We start from the raw sequence: 13,025 nt of genomic DNA on the forward strand, positions 1-13,025 counted from the left end.
TCGTTCTGGTAGGGGAGAGGAAAAATCGCATAAATGATTGCCACAAGCAGAATATGATGGAAATGTTTCTGTAAACCCTCGCTGGTGGCAGAGAGGAGATTTTCTCCAAGAGGCTAACAACTGCCATACGGTCCACAACCACCAGTGGAACACTCTCCAAGGTCTGGAGCACGTTAATGGCCCTCCCCCAGCCAAACTACTACCACTGAGGGGCCTAGTGTCATCAGGAGGGAAAAGTATAGGCGCATGTTGCGTGAGTACCTGGCCAACCATAGCTCTGTCCTCTCCGATCCCTCTGTGCCTCACACGTATTGGGTGTAGAAGTTGGACCTGTGGCCCTTGGGGTGAGTGTAGGCTTCCCCCAGCTGAGGTTTAGGTCAGTTTGGCGAGGGGTTGCAAGTACGCCCCACAGTTAGTCTTTTTGGTTACATAGTAGATGATGTTGGATAAATACATTAGTCCATCAAGTCCAAACTATAACCCTACAATCCCTACAGTGTTGATCCAGGGGAAGTAAATAAAAAAAAACATGAGGTTTATGCCAATTTCACCATTTCAGGGGAAAAAATTCCTTCCTGACTCCAAATCTGGCAGTCAGTATAAAAACCCTGGCTCAACGTCTCCTTAAAATCATGGTGGCATAGAGTGTACACAATGAATCCCAACTGTCACTTGCAGAGCCACTCTTCTCCTTGTAACTGCATGATAGAACCTGTGTGTCTATGCTCTCTTGAGTTAGACACAGATTGCGGCCCCTACATTTTAAGTTTATGCCCCATTCTTTTGCTTCAGCCCATAAACAGATGTTATTTTGTGCCCATTAGTGCCAATTCAGTTGTGCCACCCCCAGGATTAATTCTCTTACCCCTCTTTTGGAGTTGTCACTTGCCCCAGCGGAGTATACAGTGTCAGGCCGACCATTCAGCTTCAGCCCATAAACAGAGATGCTATTTCTTATTTAGCTGTATACCACTTTTATTTGGGAGTGGAATACAACCAGTAAAGCTGGATTCAGCGTATATATACTACTAGAGGGAGGACCCGGCTTCGCACAGATATATTACATTTTATGTTTGTGTAGTGGCCCCGTAAGAAATGTCCAATTTTGCACTGGTGCATTTTGTATGTGGTTTGTGTGTATGTCCATAAGCGTCATGTGATTATGTGTATCTCATTTTGGATATCAGTGAAAAACCTGTGATCAGTTGTTATGGATACCTGGATTAAAGCTGTATCTAATCCTTCCCCGTGTAGTACTGTGTTTAGACTCAAGTATCTAATCCTTGGTGTGGTACTGTATGCAGATGCACATATCTAATCCTCCAGCGTGTGGTACTGTGTGCAGATGTGTGTATCTAATCCTCCCCCGTGTGGCATTGTGTGAAGAGGCACGTATCTAATCCTCCGGTAAGTGAAACTGTGTGCAGAAGTGCATATCTAATCTTACGGCATGTGGTACTATGTGCAGACGCACGTAATTAATCCTATGGCATGTGGTACTGTGTGCAGACAGGTGTATCTAATCCTCCCCCGTGTGGTACTGTGTGCTGAGACGCGTATCTAATTATCTGGCATGTGGTACTGTGTGCAGACACGTATCTAATCCTCCCCTGTGTGGTATTCTGTGAAGAGGTGCGTATCTAATCCTACCGTGTGTGGAACTGTGTGTAGACGTACGTATATAATCCTATGGCATGTGATACTATGTGCAGATGCGTGTATCTAATCCTCTGGCGTGTGGTACTGTGTGCAGACGCGCATATCTAATCCTCCCCGTGTGGTACTGTGTGCTTAGATGCGTACCTAATTCTCTGGCTTGTGGGCCTGTGTGCAGAGGCATGTATCTAATCCTCCAAAGTGTGGTACTGTATGCAGACACACGTATCTAATCCTCCTCTGTGTGGTATTGTGTGAAGAGGCACGTATCTAATCCTGTGGCACTGTGTGCAGACCGCATATCTAATCCTCCCCATGTGGTACTGTGTGCTTAGACGCGTGTCTAATTATCTGGCTTGTGGTACTGTGTGCAGACACACGTATCTAATCCTCCCCTGTGTGGTATTGTGCTAAGAGGCACGTATGTAATCCTGCGGCGTGTGGAACTGTGTGTAGACACGCGTATCTAATCCTACGGCATGTGGTACTGTGTTCAGACGTGTGTATCTAATCCTCCGGCGTGTGGTACTGTGTGCAGACGCGCGTATCTAATCCTCCCTGTGTGGTACTGTGTGCTGAGACGTGTATCTAATTCTCTGGCTTGTGTTACAGTGTGTAGAGGCATATATCTAATCCTCCAAAGTGTGGTACTGTATGCAGACACACGTATCTAATCCTCCCCTGTTTGGTATTGTGTGAAGAGGCACGTATCTAATCCTACGGTGTGTGGAACTGTGTGTAGACGCATGTATCTAATCCTATGGCATTTGGTACTGTGTGCAGATGCGCGTATCTAATCCTCTGGCGTGTGGTACTGTATGCAGATGCACGTATCTAATCCTCTGGCATGTGGTACTGTGTGCAGATGCGCGTATCTAATCCTCCCCTGTGTGGTACTGTGTGCAGATGCACATATCTAATCCTCTGGCATGTGGTACTGTTTGCAGATGTGCGTATCTAACCCTCCCCCGTGTGGTACTGTGTGCTGACGTGTATCTAATTCTCTGGCTTGTGGTACTGTGTGCAGACACAGGTATCTAATCCTACGGCATGTGGAACCGTGTGTAGATGTGCATATCTTATGCTCTGGTGTGTGGAACTGTGTGCAGATGCGTGTATCCAATCCTTTGGCATGTGGTGCTGTGTGCAGAGGCATGTATCTAATCCTCCAAAGTGTGGTACTGTGTGCAGACACACGTATCTAATCCTTTCCTGTGTGGTATTGTGTGAAGAGGCGCGTATCTAATCCTACGGCATGTGGTACTGTGTGCAGATGTGCATATCTTATGTTCTGGTGTGTGGAACTGTGTGCAGATGCGTGTATCCAATCCTTTGGCATGTGGTACTGTGTGCAGATGCATGTATCCAATCCCCCGGCGTGTGGTACTTTGTGCAGATGCACGTATCTAATCCTTCAGTGTGTGGAACTGTGTGTAGAAGCGCGTATTTAATCCTCTGGTTTGTGGCACTGTGTGCAGACGCGTGTATCTAATCCTCTGGCGTGTGATACTGTGTGCTGATCTGTGTATCTAATCCTCTGATGCGTGTATCTCAGTTTGGATATCAGTGTTGGGTTGTGTATGTGGAGTGACCGTGTGTATTGCAGTTGGAATATGAGTGAAAGACTTGCAGGTTTGTATTGGCTAAGGAGGGGGGCATTGTGTTTGGAATGCTGTATCTCAGCAACGGTATGTCCGAGCGAGTTGGAGTCTCGTCTTAAACCTTCGCGGATACCTGAAGTATCTCTGTACTAAATTTGGTGAAGATCGGTCCAGTCGTTTGGTTCGCATTAGAGAACAGACACACAGACAGACAGAAATTCATTTTTATAATATAGAGAGATACACAGATTGTATACCACTTAGGTTTTTGGGGGTACACACCTTTAAAAACTGGATTGAGCGTACATAGCCTGACAATTGCTGTGTATCCCCCTTAGGTTTGTGAGGGGGGACACCTTTAATAACTGGATTGCGTGTATACAGCCTGACAATTGCTGTGTATCCCCCTTAGGTTTGGGGGGAGACACACCTTTAATAACTGGATTGAGCATATACAGCCTGACAATTACTGTGTATCCCCTTTAGGTTTGGGGGGGGGAACACACCTTTAATGATTGGATTGAGCGTATGCAGCCTGACGATTACTGTGTATCCCCTTTAGGTTTTTTTTTTGGGGGGGGACACACCTTTAATAACTGGACTGAGCGTATACAGCCTGACAATTGCTGTGTATCCCCCTTAGATTTGGGGGGGACACCTTTAAAAACTGGAGTGAGCTTATACAGCCTGACAATTGCTGTGTATCCCCCCTTAGGTTTGGGGGGGGGACACACACCTTTAATAACGGATTGAGCGTATATAGCCTGACAATTGCTGTGTATCCCAATTTGGAGGTACACACTGTAGATATCTGGGTTGAGCGTCTATATCGACTCCTCTCCCCGCAGTATAGCTCTGAAAAGAGCTGTTGTTGTTCTTCAGTTTTTCCCTGCCTAGCAGAATCTAATCCCTCTCTAGCCCTCAGCAGCACCTCTGTCCCTACCTCTCACCAAGCCGCAAAATTAGACAGAGAAGGCGGCGACTGTTCTTATAAATCCGAGGTCACCTGAATTCGGAAGCCAATGGCTTTTTCCATTTATTTTTCAATGCCTACGTTGTCGTATTTCCTGTCCCACCTCCCCTGCACAGTTATTGGTGCAAAAAAGGCGCCAGGGAAGGTGGGAGGGGATACAAATTTTTACTGCGTTTGCCGCGTGGTATTCAATTGGAATCGAATACCTCGAACAGCCTGATATTCGATGGAATACCAATTCGATCGAACGCCGTTCGCTCATCTCTAGTTGGTACATAAATATATAGCTATGTGTATTTAAAGGGATTCTACCACATAAGCAACATTTTTTTTCTAATTACCACGTCAGAATAGCCTTAAGAAAGACATTCGTCTTTTACCTTTAGACGTGGTCTCCACGGCGCCGTTCCTTAGAAATACCGGTTTTAACCGGTATGCAAATGAGTTCTCCGCAGCAATGAGGGTGGGCCCCAGCGCTCAAACAGAGATGGGGGCGTCCCTACTGGTGCCCGAGAGCTCTTCAGCTCCAACCCCGCCTCTTCTGTCGGTCCAACTTCCGACGCCTGCGCAGTACGCTCCTGTATTGAACTACAAGAGCAAGAGCAGCCTCACAAAAATGGCCGCCAATGATGGGGTCACTTTTCAATATGTGCCAATGTTTCCCTAAAATATTTCTAATCGTGTTGTGTCAGTGACTGTATGTGGTAATAAAGTTAAACTTCCAATTCTCATTGCTCAAGTTAATGTCTTTGGTTGAAGGCATTCATTTTGCGTAAGAATGCCTGCTCTATCCCTTGCTGCTGATATGACCTGGCTGGGATATTTCTTTTTTGTAAATCTTTTGGACATTATGCTGCTTTGTTTCTGGTAGTCAACATTTAATCAGTTTCTACCTCTTGAACCTTAGGTGTTATGTTACTACTGATAATCAGTTTGAATGGGTAACCTATTTATCTTTAGCAGAATTCGACATTAATAACATCATGTCTCTCTGAATACTTCACCATTTTTTTTGTTTCACTTCGTTGTCCTCAACTCCTGAATGTCCACAAGATAATGTGGAATCAAAAAAATTGTGCACAGTTTGGGCTTAGGCTCAGTCAAACCTGAAGAATTCCCAATTAAGTTCTAAGAAATTTTAGATAAAAGATGATCAGCAGGTCCAATTATGGCTCTAGGGGAAAAAGTGTCTCTCTCTTCAGATTCTGTCTCCTAATTTGGGTCCTAGGTTTAATGGCCCTTATGAAGTTTTGGAGGCTCTTAATCCTGAATCTTTTTGTTTACATATATTTCTCCCTACTTCAACTTACACTTACATTCAGGGAGCCCTTGATGTGAACAAGCGGATAAGTGGGTCAGGTTTTTCTTTGCCCATGTAAAAATGGAGTCGAGGATGACTCTTTGAGGAGAGGCTGAGACCTGGTTCCTCCCTGCTTGTTCAGGTATAGTACAGTGGAAATACAGGCTGACTGTAACTTGACCGCTTTCCCTCTGAGAAGCGGAGCAAAATGAAACAGCCCCAGGAAATTGGCTCTGAGTTCTTTCTGATTGGATGATGTTCCCACCTCCAACTTGTTCCAACAAGGTTGAACCGAGAACCTTCCATCTTTCGCGTATATCCACCATCTGAGGGAAAGATGGGTACTGTGAGAAGGGCAGATCTTCCTGTTCAGACTCCTCGAAGAACTGTTCCAGACACTCAACACCTCACTCTGAAGGGGATGCAAATGCCAAAGTGCCCAGGGCACCGCCGTGGCCGAAGATGACATCAGGCCAAGGACCCTCTTTGCAGTTCTGATGGAAACGTGTCGCGTCCTGAAGAGAAACCGGAAAGCTGTTATTATCCGTTGTTTCCTTGGAATGGTCAAGGAGATCTACAATTTCACAGAGTCTAGGAGCAATCCCAGAAACTTCCTCTGGGTGGATGGCACTATCTCCGATTTCTCCCAATTTATCAGCCATCCTAACCTCTGTAGGAAGGATATGGCTATCTGAAGATGTTGAAGATGGATGGTATCAGACTGAGCTTTTATGAGCCAGTTGTCGAGGTAGGGAACTAGGGCAGCAACAACTGCAGCCACCACCTTGGTGAATACTAGGGGGGCGGAGGAAATGCCGAAAGGGAGAGCGGCAAACTGGTAATGCTCCCTGTGACTGGAAATTTGGCAATTCTTAGGTACCTTCCTATGTGGTGGGAAGATGGGTATATGTAGGTAGGCATCTTTTAAATCCAGTGTGACCATGACCTCGCCGTGCTGTAGAAAGGAAGTCCAAGATTCCATCCTGAAATGTCTTCTTCTTATAAACAGGTTTAGATATATGAAATCTGTTATCATCCTCCAATCTCCTGAAGGTTTTGGAACCAGAAAGAGTGCGGAGTACATACCTAGCCCATACTCTGAAGGAGGAACCCTTTCCAGAGCTCCCTTCCTCCTCTTCGGCAATCCATCCTAGAAGAATGGATTATACTTGGACCGATTCTTCTAGGATGGATTGCCGAAGAGGAGGAAGGGAGTAGGTCCACACGAACCGATCACATGAAGGTCAAAGAAACTTATCGCGTAACCACGCTCTATGACCTGTAACACCCAGGGGTCTTAAATTAAATCCCACCATGCTGCCAAAAAATGGGGTAGACGACCTAGGACACGGGAAGCAGAGTCATGTCAAAAGTTGGGCTTCTTTTTAGGGTCGCCCCTTGAGGCCCCCATCCGGACCCTCTGGGGCGGAATCTTGAGCACGACTGTGCCTGAGGTCTGCCCTGGGAAGAGGAACCATGCCCTCTGGCAGAGGCCCTGTGTCTGCCTCTAACCGCCTGGGGCAACAGCTTCCCCTTAGTATCTGCCAGACCCTCCATTAGCTCACCAAGGCCTTTACCAAAGACCCGGGATCAGAAGGCAAAGAGAGGACTTAGAAGGTAAGTCTGCCCTCCAGCTCTTAAGCCATAGGGGCCTCCTGCTGTGGTAGAGAGAGCCATGGACTTAGAAGTGAGCCTTACTTGCTGACGGGAAGCCTGCCCCAAATAGTCAGCTGCCAAAAACAATGGAGACAGAGAAGAGAGGATGTCTTCCCTTGGAACTCTCTCCAACTGATAGTATACTCCAACTGAGCTAATCGACCTCATAAGCTGTCAGAGACAACAGTGGAAGCTATGGCGACTAAAGTCTGAGCAGCAGCAGTGGAGTAACACTTCTGCATAGTTCTATTTGCCCAACAGGCCAGGGGGTCTTGTAGGTCTGAACCGTCTTCAACTGGAACCACCGCCCATTGGGATAGTTTAACGACCACCAAGTCCACCTTTGGTACTGAGCCCCAACAATCCAGCTGTGATGATGAGATCGGGTACATAGCTCTAAAATACCGAGCCACTGGATGAGCCTTTTTGGGGTTGATCCATTCAGATAAAGATGGCGCCGCATGAGTGGTCTATGACCAGACATAATAGTAATGTAGAGAATCTGCCATAGACGGCAATACACTTGTATTGCTGTCTATGGGACTTGCAATCAAATGATTGCAGGTTCAAGTTCCCCAGGGGGGAGCTAAAAAAAATAGTAAAAAAAAAAAAAAATAGTAAAAAAAATAAAAGTTCTAAATCACTCCTTTCCCTAGAATACATATAAAGGTGGGTTCACAGCACCTGATCTCAGTTTTGCAGGTTTCCGTTTTCTGTCGGCAGAAGACAGAAACCGACATTCAGTGTCAGTGAGTGTCTTCTGCTGCCCATGGCAGGACACAAAGTCCTGCATATCCGACCAAAAAAAAAAAAAAAAAAAGGTTTTGCTATGGAGAGCAGAAGATGCTCACCGGCAGACACTTTCAAACCCATTAATAATAATAATTAATTAATAATTAATTAAACCCATTAATTTTTCTCGGGCAGGGAACGGAAACCTGCATAATGGAGATTGGGCGCTGGTGTGAACCTGCCCTCAAAGTAGAGAATGACTGTGAAACACATACACATTAAGTATCCCTGTGTCTGAAAGTGCTTGGTCTACTGAATATAGGGTACCTGCAGTGCTTCTATTCCGTCGGGAAGGGGTTAATAGGAGCACTGCAGATACCCTATATTCAGCCAGGCTGAATTCCAAGTGGGGGTAAAAAACCCAGTCCTCAAGCTCAGGGAAGGGGCAGACAGACAACTAAAACATCCCCTCCCCTTCCCCAGCATCTACTGCACCCAAGAACTCTGCCATTTTAATTTTTGAAATTTTCCAGTAGCTGCTGCATTTTCCCCCTAGGCTTATACTCGAGTCAATAAGTTTTCCCAGTTTTTTGTGGTAAAATTAGAGGGGTCGGCTTATACTCGAGTATATACGGTATATATGTTGCAGGCAAAGTACGAAATGCAGTCATTCTATAGAATACCTAGGCATTCTATAGACTGCCTGGCGTTTTTAGGCAAAGTATGAAATGAGAGAATCGTTACGTACTTTGCCTAGATATTCTATAGAATGCCTAACGCTATTTAGGCAAAGTATGAAAAAGCCCCTCAAACGAGCTGCTGCTGTTCCGTGAAGTGGCGTGAAAGAATAAATGGGAGTCCATGACGTCGTACCGGATATTAGTTACTGACGCCTTCTTTAAAGGGGTATTCCCAACTCGCCTGTTCACCAACTTGCAGGCTGTATGCTTTGTTCACTTCCTGGTTTTCTCTGTGAATTGGTGGGCGGGGATTTCACTTGCTGTCTCCTAGATAGCTCTGCTATCTCTCTTCATAGCAGTACATGTTTGCAGTCAGTAATGATGGATGGTTGCAAATAATTTAGCATAGTATCACTGGAAGATACACAATATAAAGCTGATGTAGCAGAGCTGGATTTGATAGATGATGAGAATCCCAAATTTACATGCTACAGGACAGAGAGTCAGCTTGCAATATACTCACTTTTAGGTCTGGGTTTACATACAGAGGTAACAGACGTCCCATCTCAGCCCTTATCAGCAAAATTCAATTAGCAGACCTGATAACTGTTAAAGCGGGGATAAACAAGCCCGCTCTGAGGAGCACTCAGCTCCCCCTCCCTTCCTGAGAGCAGGGAGCTGTGTCACTTGTTCTGGGCGGAGAGATAAGATCATCCCCAGGTCTGTGGTTATGGAGACGCAGTGCTGAAGCAATGTATTTAAGGAAAAGCTGCCCGGGAGCTGCCGCTGCTACGAGACTGGAGAGACTGCAAACTTCCCCAGGGCAAGGACGGAAGAAATAAGGGATTCATTGACTTTGTTCGTTTCCACTCCCTCCTCTGCTTGAAGTTTTGCAAGAACACACAGGCAGAGCTAAAGTTCCAGCAGACACCGCGTTCCCTGTCTCTGCCTGCTTGGGATTGAGGCTTTCACTTGTAGGGATTAGTTTGAGGTTTTGGTAATGGTAGCAGGGTGCTGCTGCCTGTCTGCGGAGGAGAAGGAGTCCCAAAGGATTAATGCAGAGATTGAGCAACAGCTCCGCAGGGACAAGAGGGATGCTTGGAGGGAGCTGAATCTGCTTGCTGCTGCTCGCCTAAGCTATTTCATACTTAGCCGTCTTCTTGTCAGGCATTTTATAGAACGCCTAGGCAATGTGTGAAATAACTAATCATTTCATACAATGCCAGCTAGTTTTAGGCATTAGAATGCCTAGGCATTTTATAGAATGGCTGATTTCATACTTTGCCTGTAACATATATAATATTAAAGGCTCTATGCAGTGGCATAATTAGGAATGGCGGGGCCCCGTGGCGAACTTTTGACATGGGGGACCCCCCCCCCCCGAAGATCTCGACCGAGTCCCTACTACGCATTCCTGCGCGCTATTATGACCAATAGTGGCCACTGCACACAGTATTATGTCCCTTAGTGGCCCCTACAGGACTAAATACTGTCACGGTCGTGGCTAGAATGGAGTTGCTCCTGGTAGGTATGATGTCACAGGGAGGGGCGTGGCCTCTCAAAGGAGGGCGGAGTTTCGGCCATCACTGCTCGGTGCTGTAGAGAGGAAGCCGGAGCCGAGCACATGTAGATGGAGAAGAGAAAGCAGAGAGGATTGTGTTGTGGTAATAGAGGATGGAAGGGGAGAGACAGGTTTGTTCTACATGGGACTGCATGTTGGATGAGGCTGAGGGGAGAGAGTGATGTAGTTACATGGGACTGTATGTTGGCTGAGGGGAGAGAGTGATGTAGTTACATGGGACTGCATGTTGGATGAGGCTGAGGGGAGAGAGTGATGTAGTTACATAGGACTGCATGTTGGATGAGGCTGAGGGGAAAGAGTAATGTAGTTACATGGGACTGTATGTTGGCTGAGGGGAGAGAGTGATGTAGTTACATGGGACTGCATGTTGGATGAGGCTGAGGGGAGAGAGTGATGTAGTTACATAGGACTGCATGTTGGATGAGGCTGAGGGGAAAGAGTAATGTAGTTACATGGGACTGTATGTTGGCTGAGGGGAGAGAGTGATGTAGTTACATGGGACTGCATGTTGGATGAGGCTGAGGGGAGAGAGTGATGTAGTTACATAGGACTGCATGTTGGATGAGGCTGAGGGGAAAGAGTAATGTAGTTACATGGGACTGCATGTTGGATGAGGCTGAGGGGACAGAGTGATGTAGTTACATGGGACTGCATGTTGGATGAGGCTGAGGGGAGAGAGTGATGTAGTTACATAGGACTGCATGTTGGATGAGGCTGAGGGGAGAGATTAATGTAGTTACATGGGACTGTATGTTGGCTGAGGGGAGAGAGTGATGTAGTTACATGGGACTGTATGTTGGATGAGGCTGAGGGGAGAGAGTGATGTAGTTACATGGGACTGCATGTTGGATGAGGCTGAGGGGAGAGAGTGATGCAGTTAAATGGAACTGTATGTTGGATGAGGCTGAGGGGAGAGAGTGATGTAGTTACATGGGACTGCATGTTGGATGAGGCTGAGGGGAGATAGTGATGCAGTTAACTGGAACTGTATGTTGGATGAGGCTGAGGGGAGAGAGTGATGTAGTTACATGGGACTGCATGTTGGATGAGGCTGAGGGGAGAGAGTAATGTAGTTACATGGGACTGTATGTTGGATGAGGCTGAGGGGAGAGAATGATGCAGTTACATGGGACTGTATGTTGGATGAGGCTGAGGGGAGAGTGACGTAGTTACATGGGACTGCACGTTGGATGAGGCTGAGGGGAGAGAGTGATGTAGTTACATGGGACTGCATGTTGGATGAGGCTGAGGGGAGAGAGTGATGTAGTTACATGGGACTGCATGTTGGATGAGGCTGACGGGAGAGAGTAATGTAGTTACATGGGACTGTATGTTGGATGAGGCTGAGGGGAGAGAGTAATGTAGTTACATGGGACTGTATGTTGGATGAGGCTGAGGGGAGAGAGTGATGCAGTTACATGGGACTTTATGTTGGATGCGGCTGAGGGGAGAGAGTGATGCAGTTACATGGGACTGCACGTTGAATGAGGCTGACGGGAGAGAGTGATGCAGTTACATGGGACTGCACGTTGGATGAGGCTGAGGGGAGAGAGTGATGTAGTTACATAGGACTGCATGTTGGATGAGGCTGAGGGGAAAGAGTAATGTAGTTACATGGGACTGTATGTTGGCTGAGGGGAGAGAGTGATGTAGTTACATGGGACTGCATGTTGGATGAGGCTGAGGGGAGAGAGTGATGTAGTTACATAGGACTGCATGTTGGATGAGGCTGAGGGGAAAGAGTAATGTAGTTACATGGGACTGTATGTTGGCTGAGGGGAGAGAGTGATGTAGTTACATGGGACTGCATGTTGGATGAGGCTGAGGGGAGAGAGTGATGTAGTTACATAGGACTGCATGTTGGATGAGGCTGAGGGGAAAGAGTAATGTAGTTACATGGGACTGCATGTTGGATGAGGCTGAGGGGACAGAGTGATGTAGTTACATGGGACTGCATGTTGGATGAGGCTGAGGGGAGAGAGTGATGTAGTTACATAGGACTGCATGTTGGATGAGGCTGAGGGGAGAGATTAATGTAGTTACATGGGACTGTATGTTGGCTGAGGGGAGAGAGTGATGTAGTTACATGGGACTGTATGTTGGATGAGGCTGAGGGGAGAGAGTGATGTAGTTACATGGGACTGCATGTTGGATGAGGCTGAGGGGAGAGAGTGATGCAGTTAAATGGAACTGTATGTTGGATGAGGCTGAGGGGAGAGAGTGATGTAGTTACATGGGACTGCATGTTGGATGAGGCTGAGGGGAGATAGTGATGCAGTTAACTGGAACTGTATGTTGGATGAGGCTGAGGGGAGAGAGTGATGTAGTTACATGGGACTGCATGTTGGATGAGGCTGAGGGGAGAGAGTAATGTAGTTACATGGGACTGTATGTTGGATGAGGCTGAGGGGAGAGAATGATGCAGTTACATGGGACTGTATGTTGGATGAGGCTGAGGGGAGAGTGACGTAGTTACATGGGACTGCACGTTGGATGAGGCTGAGGGGAGAGAGTGATGTAGTTACATGGGACTGCATGTTGGATGAGGCTGAGGGGAGAGAGTGATGTAGTTACATGGGACTGCATGTTGGATGAGGCTGACGGGAGAGAGTAATGTAGTTACATGGGACTGTATGTTGGATGAGGCTGAGGGGAGAGAGTAATGTAGTTACATGGGACTGTATGTTGGATGAGGCTGAGGGGAGAGAGTGATGCAGTTACATGGGACTTTATGTTGGATGCGGCTGAGGGGAGAGAGTGATGCAGTTACATGGGACTGCACGTTGAATGAGGCTGACGGGAGAGAGTGATGCAGTTACATGGGACTGCACGTTGGATGAGGCTG

The sequence above is a fragment of the Leptodactylus fuscus genome, chromosome 1 (genome assembly GCF_031893055.1).
Source record: "Leptodactylus fuscus isolate aLepFus1 chromosome 1, aLepFus1.hap2, whole genome shotgun sequence".
NCBI lineage: Eukaryota > Metazoa > Chordata > Amphibia > Anura > Leptodactylidae > Leptodactylus > Leptodactylus fuscus.